This window comes from Taudactylus pleione, unplaced genomic scaffold (genome assembly GCF_031769625.1).
Source record: "Taudactylus pleione unplaced genomic scaffold, aTauple2 ptg000671l, whole genome shotgun sequence".
Taxonomy (NCBI): Eukaryota; Metazoa; Chordata; class Amphibia; order Anura; family Myobatrachidae; genus Taudactylus; species Taudactylus pleione.
In genome coordinates this window covers 9,964,878-9,984,699 of record NW_028285073.1, presented here as the reverse complement: position 1 = coordinate 9,984,699, position 19,822 = coordinate 9,964,878, and the positions used below count along the sequence as shown (strand labels likewise).

General features: G+C 44.2%; 1 protein-coding gene across 2 annotated transcripts in view; it reads right to left on the bottom strand.

Moving 5' to 3' along the window:
* The window catches only part of CCDC27 (coiled-coil domain containing 27), a 53,076-nt gene extending 43,200 nt beyond the window's left edge, over positions 1-9,876 (bottom strand). For both annotated transcript variants that reach the window (XM_088455773.1, XM_088455774.1), the window contains exon 1: positions 9,745-9,876. The gene's annotated coding sequence lies outside the window, so the exon portion shown is untranslated. The remainder of the gene's footprint in view (positions 1-9,744) is intronic.
* Positions 9,877-19,822: the final 9,946 nt, after the last annotated feature.

The following is a 19,822-nucleotide window of genomic DNA, read 5'->3' as shown; positions in this document are numbered from 1 at the left end:
TAACAGAAGAAAGCTTCAGTCACCTGATATGAGATATTAAATCAATGGTGTGTCCAATGTTGTCCAAAGCTTGCCGCCTGGGAACAAAATCCACCTGATCCAGGTATATTAAATAAGTCATAGCAAAAACGAAGGGGGGAGGAGCAGGTGCACACTATATGCACTATGAAATCTAATGATCAAAGAATCTATAGTGAACTGCAATATTAAATAAGTCATTAAGGTGTCGAGCCTGGGTGCTAAACCTTGGCAAAAATGTTCACGTAATATGAAATTTTAACACTTAAGCTGCATACACACACAACGATTTTTTTAATGATTATCGTTAAACGATATCGTTTAACGATAATCGTTTGCTAAAATCGTTCACTTTCTGAGTCAAACGATGAACGATTATCGTTCATGCGCGTTCACGTTTGTAGTTTGTCGTTTGTAGTTTGTAGTTCAGTCAGACTTGTCAACTCAACGATTTTCATTAAGGGAATATGCAAAAATCGTTTGTAGTTCATAAAAATCGTTCATGACATTTAGTAAATGAACAACTTTAGTAAACGATTTTAGTTAATTTTTTCAAGGGAAAAAATCGTTTACTAAAATCGTTCATTAAAAAAATCGTTGTGTGTGTATGCAGCTTCTGGGGTAAATTTACTAAAGTGAGAGTTTTTAGAAGTGGAGATGTTGTCCATAGCAACCAATCAGATTTTCTTCTAGAAGGTGCTAGTCAAATGTTAAATAGAATCTGATTGGTTGCTATGGGCAACATCTCCACTTCTAAAAACTCTCTCTTTAGTAAATATATCCCTTATAGTATACATGTTTATATTGAATACTCATTTATGTTTTATCTTTGTATATTATGCTTTATCTTTTTTTTGTTTTAAATAATATTATTTTATTCAAGAGATGAAAGACAATATGCAGAGGAACCTACGCAGAGCTCCTTAATAATAAAAGAATAAACCTGTACAAATGCAGTACACTAACAAAAAAATGAAATAAGATAGTATCTCAGTGTATTAAGCTTTATCTTATCGTATGATCAGACCAGTCTTTCAATATGATTAAAAATATTACCCGCTTATACAAATAATAAGTGTTTGTCTTGGAGCATGTTGGGATGTACATTGTATGAGGGAAATAACCAACTTTCTTTACTTTCAAAATGTGGTGCGTTAGCTGCCAGATTGTAATGTTTGTTCTCTGTGTCAAGCAACTGAACATACAGTGTTAGCTCAGATTAAGGTTATAGAGACTTCAGAGTCAACATTTTACAAGCTGATAGTATCTAGGCAGCAGACAGGTAAAGCAATTTTGATCAAAGGGTTGTAAAGAGATTAGTGTTGCCAGTCTAGAGTCATGGGAAATGTGGATTCTTTTACAGATTATCAAAGTCTGACTTTTGTGACACAGGGTCAGATTGCTGCTATGTCTTAAGCCGGGTACACACTAGGTCGACGGGTCTGATGATTGGTAAGTGTATACACACTTACCAATTTGTCTGCCTGATGTGCCGGGCTTGACAGCTCAAATGGGCGGGCATTTAAATCGCCCACCCAGCTGAGCTGTCAATCACCGCCAGGTACCGCAGCATGTGTTCGGGCAATCGGCGGGTTTGCCCGTACACACCAAAAGATGACCATTATATCTTTCAGGCAGACAGATATCCGCTGAGCACACCCAGAGCCAGTCCACCCATTATGCCGACTACGCAGTCGCGTAGAGCGCCAGCCGGCAGAGGGCGAAGTGAAGCCGCTGGCCCACAATTCAGTTCCCGGCATGGCCACAGCCACTGAATGATGATGAACCCTCGGTTCATCTCTCTACTGCCTGTAGCAAAACTAATGGGTGATCTGGGTGTGCACCGGACAACCCATTAGCCAGACGCTCCATCTACCCTTGCCCTGTGTCTTCACCTATTCTATTGTAGACAAGCAGCGCAACGTAGCGTGATAACGTCACACCGGCGTCGTACAGCACACACGTCTTCCCACCCATCTGCCTGCTTGTGTGGCTGTGCTAGTGTTTCACCGCTGTGACTGCCGCTAGTAGTGATGAGGAGCTGCGCACATTTTTTGGGGGGAAGTGAAGGTGAGCAGTGATCACCCACTTGTCAGGCTGCCTGTCACTGAGTTGGAGCCAGGGGGATGTTGCAGCCTGAATGGGGGGTAGGCATTAGTTTAATTAATTACTATATATATAATATATATATATATACACACACACACACACACATATATATATATATATATATTTGTGTGTGTATGTAATAAATACATATTATATATATATATTATATATATATATATGTGTGTGTGTGTGTAATAAATACATATTATATATATATATATATATATATATATATATATATTATGGCAGTATCACCAGAGACGGTGGGTGCTGGTGAGCAGCAGATTCTGTGTGTGGCAGGAGAGATCCACCCACACAGAGGGCCTGATTTAGAGCCGGACGCTATTTGCGCTCGCTCGTTCAGAAAAAAGGGGCCGGCTATTTAAATTGAGCGCTCGGTCTTTGCGGTCTGTTGATGCCTCTATGTCTGAGCGAGCGAATGAAACATGCGCTCGCTATTTTGTGAAGACGCCCCTTGGCCGCTCGCATCATACGTCATCTCCGCTATTTATTTGATTAATCGAGTACATCGAAAGGCTTCTGAGCTGCTCGCAGTGCTTGTGGTTGGATTTTCCTACCGCAATCATGCGAACAGTTCAGGCTAAGAAACAACCAAGTGACGTGGTCGATGACGCTGCTTTGGTAATTATGCACACCCTTAAAACGCCCGTTTTGACCGTTTGGCACGCCTGCGTTCAGATCTCCACTCCCCGTTTTCAAGCACCTTCACCTGTTACCACCCACAAACGCCTCATTCTGTCACTCAAATTAGCAGGCACTCGCTATTTTGCGAGCGCTCGATTTCCAATCGCACTGACTGGTTGGCGCATGCGTATTACGACCCATACACATGCGCAGATGTGCGAACATCGCTCAGAGCGAACGAGCGGCCGCTTGCGAGCGGCTCTGAATCAGGCCCTGAGTACAAAAGCATTGTGGGAAGATGTGTAATGGCTGCCGTATGACCAGAATCCAGGTGAGGCTGCTGGTGGACACAGCCAGACAGTCCAGGTGGGGCTGCAGTGTGAGTGAAGCAGACCAGGTGGTCAGGATCATACTTGCAAGGAGGCAGGCAGATCCATATACCTCTGACACTGTCCTTGTAAGAGGCGGCAGCCAACAAGCTGAGAAAGCTATACCAGGCCAGGAGGCCAGTGTCCAGTCCTGCATGGGGCAGGAAGGACCACAAATCTCAGAGACTGTGAGAGACTTTCATGCAGATTAGCTGCTTCTATAGAGAGGGTTCAAGAAGTGAGCTAGTGCCCTAAGAAAGGGCTAGGTTGTTTGTTATTTTATTTCTGTTTCCTGATTTCCATGCTGAAGTAAAAGCACCATTTGCATTTGTTTTACTGGAATGCCACGTGTGGACTCTAATTCTGCACCTAATCATTGCACCACTGACACCAATCTACCAGGCTAACAACCCCAAGTTATCACAATATATATACACCCACATTTATATATCTTTAGAAAGAGCAGGCATTACCATGTTTATTGGGAAAAAGCTGTTGGGAGTATATATATATATATATATATATATATATATTTATTTAATCTTATTTGCCTATAAATTAAGCATTTATTTTGATCAATTAATTAAACTAATGATTTTTATATATATATATATATATATATACAGTATATGTGTGTATGTGTATGTATATATAATATATATATATATCTATATCTAGTAGATTTTTTGGGAGCGCCAGTAGGTGTGGTTTACCATAGAAGTACGTGGAAACGTGTAGGTGAGAGTGATCACTGTTAGGTCCTAGTCAATATTAGGAAAGCCAGAAAAACATAAAATATTTCATGAAACATAAAAGGCACCCCCCCAGCAGTAACGGGGTGTCAGCTCAGTCCAATAAATGGTAAGAGGTGGTTAGCCCCTTAGAAAAAATAATAATATGGAGACAGTAAAATTGGGTCAGAGCACCTAAAGTGCCACACAGGAAAAATACATATAAATATAAAGTGCAAGTGCTATCTGTGCAATTGAAATAGATGACCTAGTGCAAAAAGAACTGTTTCATATAGAAATACTTAGAGTAAAAACTGCTTTTTATTTATAATACATAAAAATGGGACACTAATGACAGAGACAGTATTAAAACAAAGACAAACAATAAATAAAACATAAAAGCAATTTCTGAATGAGATGGATGCTAAAAAGAAATAGATATCTTATCTTGTTTTTAGTTGAAGAGGGTAAGAGTATGTCAGTGAGGCACAGGCCACAAACGCGTTTCGTCTCTGGTGGACTTCAAGGGGATGGTGTGCCTTAGAGATGATCAGGTATTTATACCCTAAGGAAGGGATGAATGTCCCGCACTTTACATTGTAGCGCGATGTCACTTCCGGGTTTTACCAGAGAACCAGTGGAATTTTTAATTTAATAGCTTAGTGTTCAAACTGGAGTAACTGGACGTGATTAGGTGTTAGTAAATGGTCTGTGTATCAACATATATAAGTATAGTCTTTAGTGGGAGCAGCGTATTCATAGTTCTGTTTGCGCTGCCCCACTTTTGGTGGGTATGGGCCTTGTTTCTTTGCGTCACTTCCGGTGAGGTCGGTCAGCTGTTTTTCGTTCCCACGAGGCGCAGCGCCGTCACGTCCGCGCCCGCTGTGCCCCACTTCCGGACCATCATCATGGACGCTCGCTATAGCTGTGGGTGGGCCCTGGTCTGGTCAGAGCGTCCGGCTCTGAATCAGGCCCTATGTTCCCTACCACATGCACACACTAGAGCCAAAAGACACTTTTCGCGGTGAGGCTAGTCGGGTTAAACCGCTTTGTGCTTTCGGGTGCGTGAAAAGTAATGGGGGCCTGATCGGAGCAACAATTGAATTACTAGGTTGGGTGCTTTAGAGTGATGAAATGGTGGTTTAAGGCAAGGCCACGACCCCTTTGCGGACTGCGCAATGTGCCCGCTAGTTCAAGATATTAAATGTATTGCTCGTCGGTACGGCTTTTCCCACGAGACCACGCTCCTTTCCTTTTTCGGGCTTATGTCTTCGGTGTGCACAAAGTCTACCAAGGGGCGCCGAAATCTATCTTCGCTTACCAAAATTATTTGGCCCTGTACACACCCGGAAATGCACTATAGATATAATGGGCGATATATAAATCAGTATGCACCCAGCTTAATGGGAATGTGTCTACAGGCTTGTCATTAGTATAGGCCCATTTTATTTTGTCTAGTACGGACCTATTTTATAAAACTTTGGAGGGAAAGCTGTAATTGATATTGTATCTAATAAGTGTACTTAAAATATAAAAACTTTCTACATAATTAATAGTCATACCTGCCTACCCCCTCCGTATTTTGGATGACTCCTGAACTTTTTGAAGTTCCCACGGACTCAGGCGAATAGGTCGCCAGCCCACTTCCTAGTGAAAAGGGCGAGTTGAGGGGCGTGATGACGTGATATCAGGTTACTGCAGACAGCCAGAGATGATTTATATAAGGCTAGCAAACTGCCATGGAAGCATAACAAACATATCAATGAAGTTGAAACGGTGCCAGATTGAGCGAGATACTATTGTATATTGAGCTCTTGTTGTTAACATATGGTGACGCATAACATAACAAGACCTTGTGACCCGGTCGACCATTTGTACATGTCAACATTCTTACACATTGACCTTTTGTGTGTCGACCTTGTCCCTGTCAACCTACTGACTGCCTAACATCTGGTGTCTATCTAGACACTGTCTGTCTTTCATTCCACACCCCCTGTTGAGGCAGCCCTGTTTTTGGCTGAAAATGCTGAAAATTACTAGCAATTAGCGACATCACTGACCCACTGTACTGAATTATTATTATTATTATTATTATTATTGTTTATTTACACTACCGTTCAAAAATTTGGGGTCACTTAGAAATGTCCTTATTTTTGAAAGAAAAGCACTGTTTTTTTCAATGAAGATAACATTAAATTAATCAGAAATACACTCAATACATTGTTAATATAGTAAATGACTTTACTAGCTGCAAATGTCTGGCTTTTAAAGGAATATCTACATAAGTGTATAGAGGCCCCTTTCCAGCAACCATCACTCCAGTGTTCTAATGGTACATTGTGTTTGCTAAGCACGTTAGAAGACTAATGGATGATTAGAAAACCCTTGAAAACCCTTGTGCAATTATGTTAGCACAGCTGAAAATGGTTTTGCTCGTTAGAGAAGCTATAAAACTGGCCTTCCTTTGAGCTAGTTGAGTATCTGGAGCATCACATTTGTGGGTTCGATTACACTCTCCAGATGGCCAGAAAGAGAGAACTTTCATGTGAAACTCGAGTGTCTATTCTTGTTCTTAGAAATGAAGGCTATTCCATGCAAGAAACTGCCAAGAAACTGGACATTTCCTACACTGGTGTGTACTACTCCCTTCAGAGAACAGCACAAACAGGCTCTGACCAGAGTAGAAAGAGAAGTGAGAGGCCCTGGTGCACAACTGTGCAAAAAGACAAGTACATTAGAGTCTCTATTTTGACAAATAGACGCCTCACAAGTCCTCAAGTGGCAGCTTCTTTAAATGGTACCCGCAAAACGCACTCCGGGATGCAGGCCTTCTAGGCAGAGTGGCAAAGTAAAAGCCATATCTGAGACTGGCCAATAAAAGGAAAATATTAATATGGGCAAAAGAACACAGACATTGGACAGAGGAAGATTGGAAAAAAGTGTTATGGACAGACGAATCGAAGTTTGAGGTGTTTGGATCACACAGAAGAACATTTGTGAGATGCAGAACAAGTGAAAAGATGCTGGAAGAGTGCCTGCTGCCATCTGTCAAGCATGGTGGAGGTAATGTGATGGTCTGGGGCTGCTTTGGTGCTGGTAAAGTGGGAGATTTGTACAAGGTAAAAGGGATTTTGAATAAGGAAGGCTATCACTCCATTTTGCAACGCCATGCCATACCCTGTGGACAGCACTTGATTGGAGCCATTTCCTCCTCCAACAGGACAATGACCCAAAGCACTCCTCCAAATTATGCAAGAACTATTTAGGGAAGAAGCAGGCAGCTGGTATTCTGTCTGTAATGGAGTGGCCAGCGCAGTCACCAGGTCTCAACTCCATTGAGCTGTTGTGGGAGCAGCTTGACCGTATGGTACACAAGAAGTGCCCATCAAGCCAATCCAACGTGCTTCAGGCGTGGGGTGAAATTTCTTCAGATTACCTCAACAAATTAACATCTAGAATGCCAAAGGTCTGCAATGCTGTAATTGCTGCAAAAGGAGCATTCTTTGACGAAAGCAAAGTTTGAAGGACAAAATTATTATTTCAAATAAAAATCATTATTTCTAACCTTGCCGATGTCTTGACTATAAGTTCTATTTATTTTGCAACTCATTTGATAAATAAAAGTCAGTTTTCATGTAAAACCACAAAATTGTCTGGGTGACCCGAAATTTCTGAACGGTAGTGTATATGGCGCCACAAGTGTTCCGCAGCGCCTTACAAAGTACATAACCAAAAAAGTGAATTACAGTACAATACAATGCAGGACAAGGATAATATACATTGATACATTGGTGACCATAACACCCACATAAGCGGCAGAGCATAAGCAACCAAGTGTTAGGTGCCTTAGTGGGGAATAAGAAGTAGATGAAAATAAAGGAGAAGCACAAGAGGGTAGAGGGGCCCTGTTCGCAAGAGCTTACATTCTAAAGGGGAGGGTATTGGTTCAGCCCAGAGAATGACTGCCTACACCATGTACAGACCGCCGTACACTTAGAGCCCAATCAATGCACATAAACACTGGAAATCCAAAAAATGAAAACTTTTTGAGAATACAAATACATAACAATCATACATAACAAAATACATAATACAAAATACATAACAACAAAAGCAGAGACTGCTAGTAGCAACGTGTTTGTTTGTTTTTAAACTATTTCAATAAAAGACGAATGCAAACACGCAAATAGAACAGATAAAAATAACACATGCACTGATAAATAAGACATTTAGGAGCTGATTCTGAGTCGCATTTTTTGCCGCAGCCGTGTCTGTGACTTTATGCTAATGCCGCAGGTTAATACTGAGACCCCCCACTTGCAGCATTTTGCGGTGGTGCGATTTGGCCACAGTGTGTCTTTAGACGCATCATCGGATGCACCATCAAAGCTTGCACCAGCCCTATGGCAGGTGCAGTTTTTCCATCCTTCCTATGGTCTCCTGTGTGAGCGGTGCAGCATCTTAGGATGCATCTGCTTAGCCAACCCCCAAATTCTGCAGACTGTGCGTTCGATTCTGTTTCGCGTCTCTGAGCGCTAACAATCTGGACGCATGCGCTGTTCGACAGAGAAGCATGCGCAGACTTAAAATATCAGCCAACTGCGTGTGGCATGAACACAGCATGAAACTAAGAATCAGCCCCTTAAACATAAACACAGGGGAGAAAGAATCATATTATATACTGAGTGCATGAAATCACAGCACACCCCAACACATCATTCTGAGTTAAACTATGACGCTGTTTAAACAAGTAATAATCGGGATGTAGTCAGCATCCCGACGTGGAGTAATCAAACAGTATGAAAACACTGGGCCTGATTCAGCACGGAACGCAAGTCTGCATACGCACGCACCCGGATGCTGCAAAAATATGCTAATGAGCCCAATTGAAATGACACGCAGCGCAAGAACCAGACGCCCACCACTACATAATGACGCCCACTTCCCCTTACTCACATCCCCAATACCTTGGTAGACAGTGTAAACATCGGTAACATCAAGAACCATCGAACCCGTTAGCATAATATTGGTTGACCTGATCTCACTCAGGATTTGGGCCACTTCCTGTGCGCATCGAGAGCTCTGGCTGCGTCGCAGGGGCTTAATTATGCATGCCCCTGTAATGGCATTCAAACGCACTGGCACGCCTACATTTCACTGACCACCTCCCGTCACCACCCCTAAACGGTCAATCAAAGTGTGCTGAGACTGCGTGCTCCCTACGATCGCAGTGGCCGCTTCACACATGCGCGCTGCGATGCATACGCATGGGGCAGAACGCAAACATCGGACAAGTGCATGCGAATTCACGGCTGCGTTCCTTGCTGAATCAGGCCCACAGACTGTTATATAGAACAGTATAAATATATATATATATATATATATATATAAGCAACAAATAATGGTGGCACTCCACGACTAGTACTCAAATAGTAACAAACGTTTTTAATTCAAAGATCCAACGTTTCGGGCATCAGCCCTTCGTCTGGATCCCAGACGAAGGGCTGATGCCCGAAACGTTGGATCATTAAATTAAAAACATTTGTTACTATTTGAGTACTAGTCGTGGAGTGCCGCCATTATTTGTTGCTTATATCGGACCCGGTGGTCCATGGAGGGCACCCACGCCATTTAACACGCTATGCCTAGCGAGTGCCGGAATTGAACTATTGTGTGTATATATATATTTATTTATAAAATATATAAGCATAAAAAATCTGCTATAAATATTTAAAGTAAAAAATAAATCACAGAGGTTAGATGATAAATACAATTGCTAAATGTAAATAAATCATAATTAAAACAATGGGAGCCAGCATATAATAGTGAGAACTAATAGTAAAATGCCTCAAACTGCAGTCAGTGGTCCTCACCTTGTCAGGCAGCTGCTGGGAGGGGGGTAAGGAGGTGTCCTATAGGGCTCTCAGCCTCCCACATGGGTGTAGCACAGGCATTGGGATATTATATGTGGATGTGCTGGGACAGACAGACCCAGCTAGCTAGTGCTGGGTGATGACCACGTGTTGCTGGCTGTTACATTGTGTCAGTGAGGAATGTCAGGGAGAAGCAGGGATTGGTCTGTGGAGGTCAGTTGCTAGGAGACAGATTGTGTACATGGTAGTGGTAGAGCCAAACACTGAGTGCTGAGGCTTCTGGGACATACTGTCTTGCTTGTGACTGTCACAGGAATATTAAAATGTAAACTAAAGTAAAATATAATTAACAGCCATTTGCACCCCCAATTAAAGCTATCAACCTGTAATTTCCAGCGTACAGCTTAATGTCTTAATGTCTGTCTGTCTGTCTGTCTGTCTGAGTTTCTTCTTGATTTTTATTATTTTTTATTTTCTCTATTGACTTGTTTGTTTGTTTTTTTAAATCTTGTTTGGGGTTTTTTTCCCTATAATATTTTCTGTCTGTCTTTACAATAACACTAACAATAAAAATAAAGCCTTGGCATGGCATAGTTGCGCCCTGTGGCGCCCCCTGATGTCGCACACATGACGTCATTACTTTGCGCAGAAGGGGACGTGACCGGCAGCTCCGGTAAGTGCCTCTCTGACCGAGTGTCCTCAGGACGCCAGATGTGCTGCATATACTGTGCAGGGTGCCCGTCTGGAGTGTCCACAGAACCAGCTCCAGCAACAATCCTGGCTGCAGCAGGGTGCAATTCCAGGCGACGGTGCTGCCCACAAAGCCTCTGCGCTCTGTGCGACATCACCGGTCGTCCATAGCTAGATACAGCCCTGAATAATATGTTAGTCTAATTTTTTTCTGTCTTAACAATAAAATGGTAATAGGCTAGTCCAGAGTTAACTGAATTGTCTCAAATCATGGCACCCTAGAGACTCAGCATTTTTTTCAGGCCAGCCCTAGGCAAAAAGAGTCATATTGAGATGAGTAGTACTGAAAATTGTGCTTACCCAGAGCTGTAACTAGACTTTTTGGTGCCCTGTCTCAGAAAGAGCATTGCTGCCCCCCCACACACACACACACAGAGATAGAGGAGGCCAGGAGAAGTGAGAATGATAATAAACAGAAAATTGAAAGGCCCAAACAGCGCCCTGCTGTGCCCTATGCCATGGTATTGGTCGCACCACTCTAGTTACGGCCCTTTGCTTGCCCATCATCCTTCAGTTCAGATTTGTGGAGGCAGACACGGTTATTCTTCCGTTTTTCCACAAAACTTCCGATAGGCTAAACCAATGCCGGTGAATGCCAATCACATTGATCAGAAGAGCAGGCAAGAACACCGTGAAGAGGGAAGAAGAAGAAGATGAGGGGGGAGAAGGTGTGGAATAGGGGGGATGTGCATACAAGGGGGAAGGATAAGAGAGGGTTAGAGAGGTCCATATAGGGAGACAGAGAGACAGGTACATATACAGGTTGGAGATAGGTAGACTAATACAAAAGATGGTAACAGATACACAGAGGGAGATCAGGGATACAGAAATAGGATTAGACAAATATGGGGGTGGATGAATGGACTAGGAATGAAGTGGGGTAGCCAAGGGAGAACAGGGGACCCTACTTCAAATGAGGTCTGTCAGGACTGTGTGTAGGGAGCTGTGTGGAACTTGGATGTGTTGCATAACAATATGAGAGCACCGTGACTTTTAAATACTAGATTAGACCAAATACAACACACAATACAACCTAAGGCAATACTGAATCAAATAAACAGTGCACTGATTAAGAACATAAAACTTATAATGGATTGATTTCATTCACTTAGAATAATATTTGGAAAAGTAAATACTTTGGGAACAAAATTAATGTAAGTTTAAGTCATGCTGTATGTGTATCAAATATCCAATAAAGGGTCTTTATAATGAACACAGCACTAAAACGGAATTAATAACATAACAAACCCACATGTATAAGAAGATTGAGCCGTAATATATTCACTGCAATCTGTGCACCCACTGTGTATATACAGGCAAATAAGGATGTGGTATGTTAAATACAGTTTATTGAGTGACTGTTGTCACCAATAAGACGTATAATAACTGTATGTACATAGAGAATATTACTATCTTCTGGTGTATTTATTACTCATCTTATTCAACTACATGCCGGGTAAACGGGAGAATTTAACTAGATCCGGACCAATAGTCTACATTAGATACACAGTAATCAACATTGAAACAACTATTGGAAGACCTGAATACTGTAGCAAATGATAAATACATGGCCAATACTAATGGGAAACAAAGTGAATAATTCGCTACAGTAATATGTGGGAACTAGGGGCTGGGTACGGGATGCCGGCACTCAGGATGCCGGCGGACAGAATACCGACGCTGGCATCCTGGCCAGGTTAGAATGCCGACGTCCCCAGGTAAGTAAGCCTAACCTAACCCCTAACCCTAACCTTCCCTCCCCGGTGCCTAAACCTAACCTCCCCCCCCTAGTGCCTAACCCTAGCCCTCCTTGCAGCCTAAACCCAACCCCTCCTCCTGCTGCCTAAACCTAACCCTCCCCCTAGTGCCTAACCCTAACCCTTACCCTAATCCTCCCCCTAACCCCAGTACTTACCTTTGGGATTCCAGCGGACGGGATACCGGCGCCAGTATTCTGACCTCCAGAATCCTAGCGGTCGACATTCTGACCGCATCCCGGGAACTACACTACTGATATTCTAGAGGCAAGAAACCTGTATAGACATATGAAATAACTATCTGTTGGAGATATTAAAGGATTTAAATACACCTTGATTTAAAACTACTATTTTATTCACTTCTTTACTATAATCACTTCTATATTTTATATTTCGCTGTTAAGGCTATCATTGTAAGGAATTCAATTAATAAAGGTTATGTTTTAATTCACCCATTGAACACTCTCAATGATTTATAATAGCTGTATGTAAATGAGGGGTATGTGCACTAACCCCTACTCCTTTTCTCACCTTTTTTCTTTTTACAAACTGAGAATGTAGTTGTAACAGAAAAATAAACTAACCAACACTTTAGTCATCCCAGTGGTAATAATTTAGATAACTGATCCTTTTTATCATCTTGCAGTTGCATGTATTTGCCCTTTATTAGACCTACTGCATTGAGTTTTAGACACTGGCTGGCGTGTACTGGGGACCCTATCATACTCTATGTACAGTGCATTAATACAGGGCCGAAACTAGGGTGGTGCGGCAAGTGCCACGCACAGGGCACCGCAGAGCAAGGGGTGCTATTCGGACCTGTTAATTTTCTGTTTATATTCATTCTCACTAATAGCTTCCTCTTATTTTATTCCCTGCATCTCATGGCTGCCCGTCTCCTGGCCGACTCCCCCTCTATCTGGCCACCTCCCCAAACACCTTCAGTCACATCTCAATATACAGTCATACCCGGGACTTAAACCTATCACCTATTACGTGGCAGTCAGACACCTTACACATGAAGCTATCTGCCCCACAATTTCTGATGGCAACCCTGAACACAGCCACCGATTAAAGACCCAGGTGTTAGCAGCACGCCTCGAGTACCCATGTACGTGAGTTCAGCTGTCAGCGCAAGTACATAGACAGATCTCCCCGCTGATGATATTTGCTGCATATACACTACAAGTAACACTCTTTCTATGCCTTCAGTCGGTGATCTACATTGTACATTGCCGGCTCCAGGCTTGTGCACGGCTGTTCTGATGGAAAAATCCTGCTGCAAGTGCAGCTTCACCAGTGCTCTCCTACATCTAGAGCTGGTGAGTTATACTACACAATTATTGTGTATCAACAATGAGGCCATTGGATTCACACTGTATCATATTTGCCTACAATCCCAATTCAGCTGGGAGCCTCCCGAAAATCAGGTGCCTCTTCAGGCCCCCCGGAAAGGCAGGCAAGCCTCAGGCAGCTGATGACCCCTCCTGCCCCCCCCTCATGGTTTAAGAGAAACCCCCGCAGCGGGGGAAGGTGATGATGCAATTCACACTGAATTGCGTCATTTTGGCCCTGCCCCCTGCTTCACAATGCCTGGTAATCTCAGCATTGTGTAGCGGGGACGGTGCCAAAATAACGCGATTGTGTTGCCACGCTCCCACTCAGCCCAAAGACATGTCCAGCCCCGCCCCCTATTCCAGCCACGCCCCCTGCAATGCCGATCTGGCTGCTCCCTATAGGAAGAGTCAACCAGAATATCGGCAACCCTGCACTGTATTTGGCAGTGACACCTGGATAACAGTGTTACAGCAGTGGCATCACAAGGGGGGTGCGGGCCACACCCCGGTGTCACCCCCTCAGTGACAGGAGCCAGGTGCTGCACTGTAGTATTAAGTGCAGCACTCAGCTCCTGACATTGTGAGGGAGCCGGCTCTGCAACCTCAAGGAAGTCCGCACCTCCCCTCCTGCACACCTGACTTCCCCCATCGGTAAGAAGAACAGGACCACGGGGTTCGGGCCGCGAGGCCATGCCCCCATCCCTCAAGGGCACGCTTGTCCTGTGAGGCCATGCCCCTTTTTGACATCGCGCGGCTACGGTGTCACCCGGCGCAATGTCACCCGGGGAGGGGAGGGACGCCACTGTGTTACGGTACCCCTTCACCATTGTACAGGACTAATTAGATTAGATTTTTCGGGTGCACGGTTTGAAAAATGCTTTTTCTGTCCCAGGGCACCAAAAAGTCTAGTTGCGGCTCTGCATTAATGTGGTATTACAGTGGTTCCCAAACTTTTTGGAATCATGGTGCCCTAGTGCAGTGTTGACTAACCTTGACACTCCAGCTGTTGTGGAACTATATATCCCAGCATGCCCTGCCACAGTTTTAGCATGCCCTAATAGCAAAACTGTAACAGTGCATGCTGGGTTATGTAGTTCCATAACAGCTGGAGTGTCAAGGTTAGCCAACACTGCCCTAGTGCATCAGAATTGTTTTCACGGCACCCCTAAGTCAAAAGTTTGTTATTGAGTAATTCAGAAAGCATGTAGTGAAGTAGTAAAGTGAAGTAAATTGTGCTCCCATGTCATCCTTAGGGTCAGTTATGTGGTGGAGGCCAGGTTTGCACTTCTGTTTGTGCACATATTTACATTACATTGACCATAACGAATTTGATTTGATGCTGGACCACCAACTTGAGCATCCCTGCAAGTGTCCCGAGGCACCCCAGGGTGCCGCGGTGCACAGTTTGGGAACCACTGTGGTATTGTATATGTAGACACGATCATCATATTGTGCTTTATTATAATACATATGTTACATTATATTTTATTCCCAGGACTATTGTGTATTCACTACCATGCATAATCTGGTAGATTATACTGCATTGTCCTCTCTTATGATTGGCCAAACCTCTGTGCTGGTCGGACACACTCCTTGTGAAATATAGCCCCTGCCACTGCATATCCCCGTTGTGCCCCTCATGCCCCAATCTGACACTGCCTAAACAAATCATCCATTGATAGAATGTTTCATTTATATCCCAAAGAATAGAGTAGCTGTCAGTGTAATATGAAAAATGTCCAATAGATGGTGCTGTAATTCTATATTTGTGCATTTTCTATGGCAAAAGTCTTATTTCTTATTTTATTGGAAAGAAGAAAGGGAAATCCTTCTGATGCTGTTATAGAGACACAGTAAATAAAAAAATAAATGAAAAAATAAATAAAATATATGTATAGAAATAAATCACAACAACAATATTAAATGGAAAATTGGGGTTTGTAATCAAGAAAAACCCCCCACAGAAAACAGGTCCTTGGCTGTCTTGCCTGATAAATGTGTATATGTATTACCCATATATAATGGAACATTCCAGAGATGACTCAGTGATGTCTGCTGTCCCGTGGATTAAATTCACATGAATATTGGTACAACCCATATAAGGCTACCTCACTCTGTATAGGCTACTATCAAACTTCGGAGCTCATTCAGACCCTCTCGCTAAGCTGCATTTGTTCGTACCCTGCATATGCAAATCCAGCGCCCCCACTATGTCTTGGCGTACAATCACTATGTGTATGCAGATGCCCACCAGCCATTCTTAAGACGCCCACTTGCGCACATCATCTCCTGGAATTGCATGAAATCATTGGTACATCGAGCACCATCAGATGTGATCGCAGCGCTTGAGGTTAGCTATTCCTTGCCGCAAGCACTGCGATCACTTCAGTGTGAAATTCTACCAAGTGACGTGCGCAGATTGCAAATATCGGCCAGCTACGATCGTTCGCATCATAGCGAGCGGGTCTGAATCAGCTCCTTAATTCTGATTTTTCTGTTTGAAAATAATGTCAGTATAACCAGCACATGTTTGTGTTAATGCTACACAAGGAGTAATCTGACCCTTCTGGATCCCTCTAATCTTTAATAGAATGGTCACAAAGAGACGATGTAATATTTGCTGTTCAAAAGAGCGTAGGCCCTGATGGCAGATGGGATCACACAGGTCCGTAACTAGGTGTGATGTCGCATACAGCGCAGGGCTCTGTGGGCGGCACCGTCACTGCCCCTTGCTTCTGGCTAGCATTCAGTATCTCCTCCTGCATAGTATCGCCTTAGCTATAAGCATTGCTATGGGAGCATGTCTGCGGCCTGGGTTCTCTGCAGACATGTCTCCTCTCCAGCGGCGGCGACTGTGCGGGAGGTCGAAGCAGCGGCGACTCTGCGTGAGGTGGGGGCCCCATACTCTGACCTTGAACCGTTGTGGGGGAACCTATTGATAAAGGGTCTTAGATTGCCAACATATTCCATATCTGTTCTAAAATATAGACAGATATAAAACATTTTAACCTTATTTCACATCAAGTTTTTTATAAAAGGCAATGGGGAAAATCCTGCTTTAGATGTCATAGACCTGTCTATTTTAAAATGAGCACTGTGTTTAATAAAAAGTATTACACAATGTCTGTTCCTGAGTGTTCAGTTTCAGATGATAATCACTGTATGAATCCCGATCTACATGATTGATTGGAACAGGGTCAGACTGGCCCACAGGGGTACAGGGGAAATCCCCAGAGGGCCCCACTACCTGAGGGCCGCTCCACCTCCTCTAGGGATCGTGTCCCAGACTGTGCACTAAATTGTACATTGTTACTCTATGAGAGGGTCAGTTGCCTTGTGGAGCAGGACCACTGATAAACATTGGTTTTTGGTTTGCTACTATAGAGACTACACCAATATTTGCCTAACGGTTAGTCAAGCAACTGTGGTGTCTGGCCACACCCCCTCTGGTGTATGACCACACCCCCTCTGGTGCCTGGTCACACCCCCTCTGGTGGATGATCACAACCCTTAAAGCATGGGCCCCTTCTACTGCTTTCCCCTGATGGGCCCTTTATGCCCCAGTCCGTCACTGAATTGGAATAAATAGCCCTCATCCCTAATGTAAGCTTTTGCTAATAAAATTTAATATGCAGCATCTATGGAATACGAAACCAGTCTCCTACGCGACAAGGAGAGTCTCCTGCGCTGCATCCCGCCAATCATGGCATGCATTATTATTATTTTTATTATCGTTTATTTATATGGCGCCACAAGTGTTCCGCAGCACCTTACAAGGTACATAACCAAAAAGTGACTTACAGTAAAATACAATACAATGAAGGACAAGGACATGGATAATATACATTGATACATAGGTGGCCATAGCACCCACATAAGCAGCAAAGCATAGGCACCAAGTGTTAGGTGTCCTAGTGGTGAGGAAGAAGTAGATGAGCATATAGTAAGGAGAAGCACAAGAGGGTAGAGGGCCCTGCTCGCAAGAGCTTACATTCTCAAGGGGAGGGGCAGACAGATGGGCATGATACAGATGGGGAAGACAGGGAGGAAGGAGCATGTAGTAGCAAGTTAGGATGAGAGCTGGAAAGCATTGATGAAGTAGTGGGTCTTGAGAGCCCGTTTGAAGGATTGCAGAGAGGTGGAAAGTCTGATGGGGAGAGGGAGAGAGTTCCAGAGGTGGGGAGCGGCACGGGCAAAGTCTTGGAGGCGGTAGTGGGAGGAAGTAATCAGTTGGCATGAGAGGAGGTGTGCATTTGTTGAACGAAGAGGGCGGACAGGAAAGTGAAGGGAGATGAGGTCAGAGATGTAAATGGGAGAGGAGTGTGTGAGGGCTTTGTAAGTGAGTGTGAGAACCTTGAATTGGGCTCTGAAGGGAAAGGGGAGCCAGTGGAGGGCTTGTAGGAGAGGGGAGGCAGATGTAGAGCATTTGGAGAGGAAGATAAGCCATGCAGCAGCATTAAGGATAGACTAGAGAGGAGTGAGATGGGATTTGGGGAGGCCAGATAGGAGAAGGTTAAAGTAATCCAATCTTGAGATGATCAGTGAGTGTATTAACGTCTTAGTAGTATCCTGGGTGAGAAAGGGTCTGATCCTGGAAATATTTTTAAGATGGAAATGACAGGACTGTGAGAGGTTCTGGATATGTGGTTTAAAGGAGAGGGAGGAGTCCAGGATAACTCCAAGACAACGCACTTTGGGGCTAGAGGAGATAGTTGTGCCGTCAATTGATAAAGAAATAGTGGGAGGTGAGGTTATGTGAGAGGGTGGGAAGATGATCATCTCAGTCTTAGACATATTAAGTTTAAGAAATCGCTGGGACATCCAGGAAGATTTAGCAGAAAGACAGTTGGAGATACGAGTGAGGAGAGAGGGAGAGATGTCAGGGGAGGAAAGGTAGATCTGAGTTTCGTCAGCATAGAGATGATAATGGAGGTCAAAAGAGCTGATGAGTTCACCTAGAGAGGATGTATAGAGGGAGAAAAGGAGTGGTCCAAGAACAGAACCTTGGGGAACACCTACTGTGAGAGGATGTGGGGGGGAAGATAGGCCATGAGAGGAGACAGAGAAGGATCGATCAGAAAGGTAGGAGGATAGCCAGGAGAGGGCAGTGTCACGTAGACCAAGGGAGTGAAGGATTTGCAACAGGAGAGGGTGGTCCACAGTGTCAAAAGCAGCAGAAAGGTCAAGGAGAATGAGTAGAGAGTAGTGGCCTTTGGATTTGGCAGCAAGGAGGTCGTTGCTGACTTTAGTAAGGGCAGTTTCTGTGGAGTGGAGAGAACGGAAGCCAGACTGAAAAGGGTAAAGGAGGGAGTGGGAGGAAAGAAAGCTGGTAAGGCGGTTGTAAACAATACGCTCAAGGAGTTTGGATGCAAAAGGGAGGAGAGAGATGGGTCGGTAGTTGGCGAGAGTGTTAGGATCAAGAGTAGGTTTTTTAACAATGGGGGAGACAAGGGCATGTTTGAATGCAGAAGGGACAGTGCCAGATGAGAGGGAGAGATTGAGGAGGTGGGCAAGATGGGAACAGGCACAGGGAGAGAGGTAGCGGAGGAGACGTGAAGGGATAGGGTCAGGGGGTGAGGTGGAAGGGGGGGAATACTGGATAAGGGCCATGACTTCCTCTCCAGATACAGGGGAGAAGGATGTTAGTGTAGGTAAAATGGAAGGGGAGGGATGACCCGGGAAAGGAGGAGGTGTAGTGCTGGGGGACTGGTGGGATATGATATCCTGACATATGGAGTCAATTTTAGATGTGAAGTAGGAAGCAAAGTCAAGGGCAGAGAGCAAGGAGGGAAGGCGAGGAGGGGGTGGGCAGAGGAGGGAGTTCAGGGTGGTGAAGAGACGCTGCGGATTTGAGGACTGGGAGGAGATGAGGTGCTTGAAGTATAACTGTTTAGAAAGGGAAAGTGCAGCACTGTAGGATGAGAGCATAAATTTGAAATGGAGAAAATCTGCCATAGAGCGTGACCTTCTCCACTGTCGCTCGGCGGTTCGGGAACACTTTTGCAGATATCTGGTGCATTTGGAATGCCAGGGTTAAAGTGTGGCTCTGCGAGGGTGAGTAGTAATCGCCGGAGCAACAGAGTCCAGAGCAGAAGTAAGGGAGGTATTGTATAGGGAAGCAGCTTGTTCAGGGCAGGAGAGAGAGCAAAGGAGAGAGAAGCAAGTCAAGTAGGGAAGAAAAGGATACGGTGTCGATAGCCTCAATGTTACGCCTGGTGATAGTGGCCTTGGGAG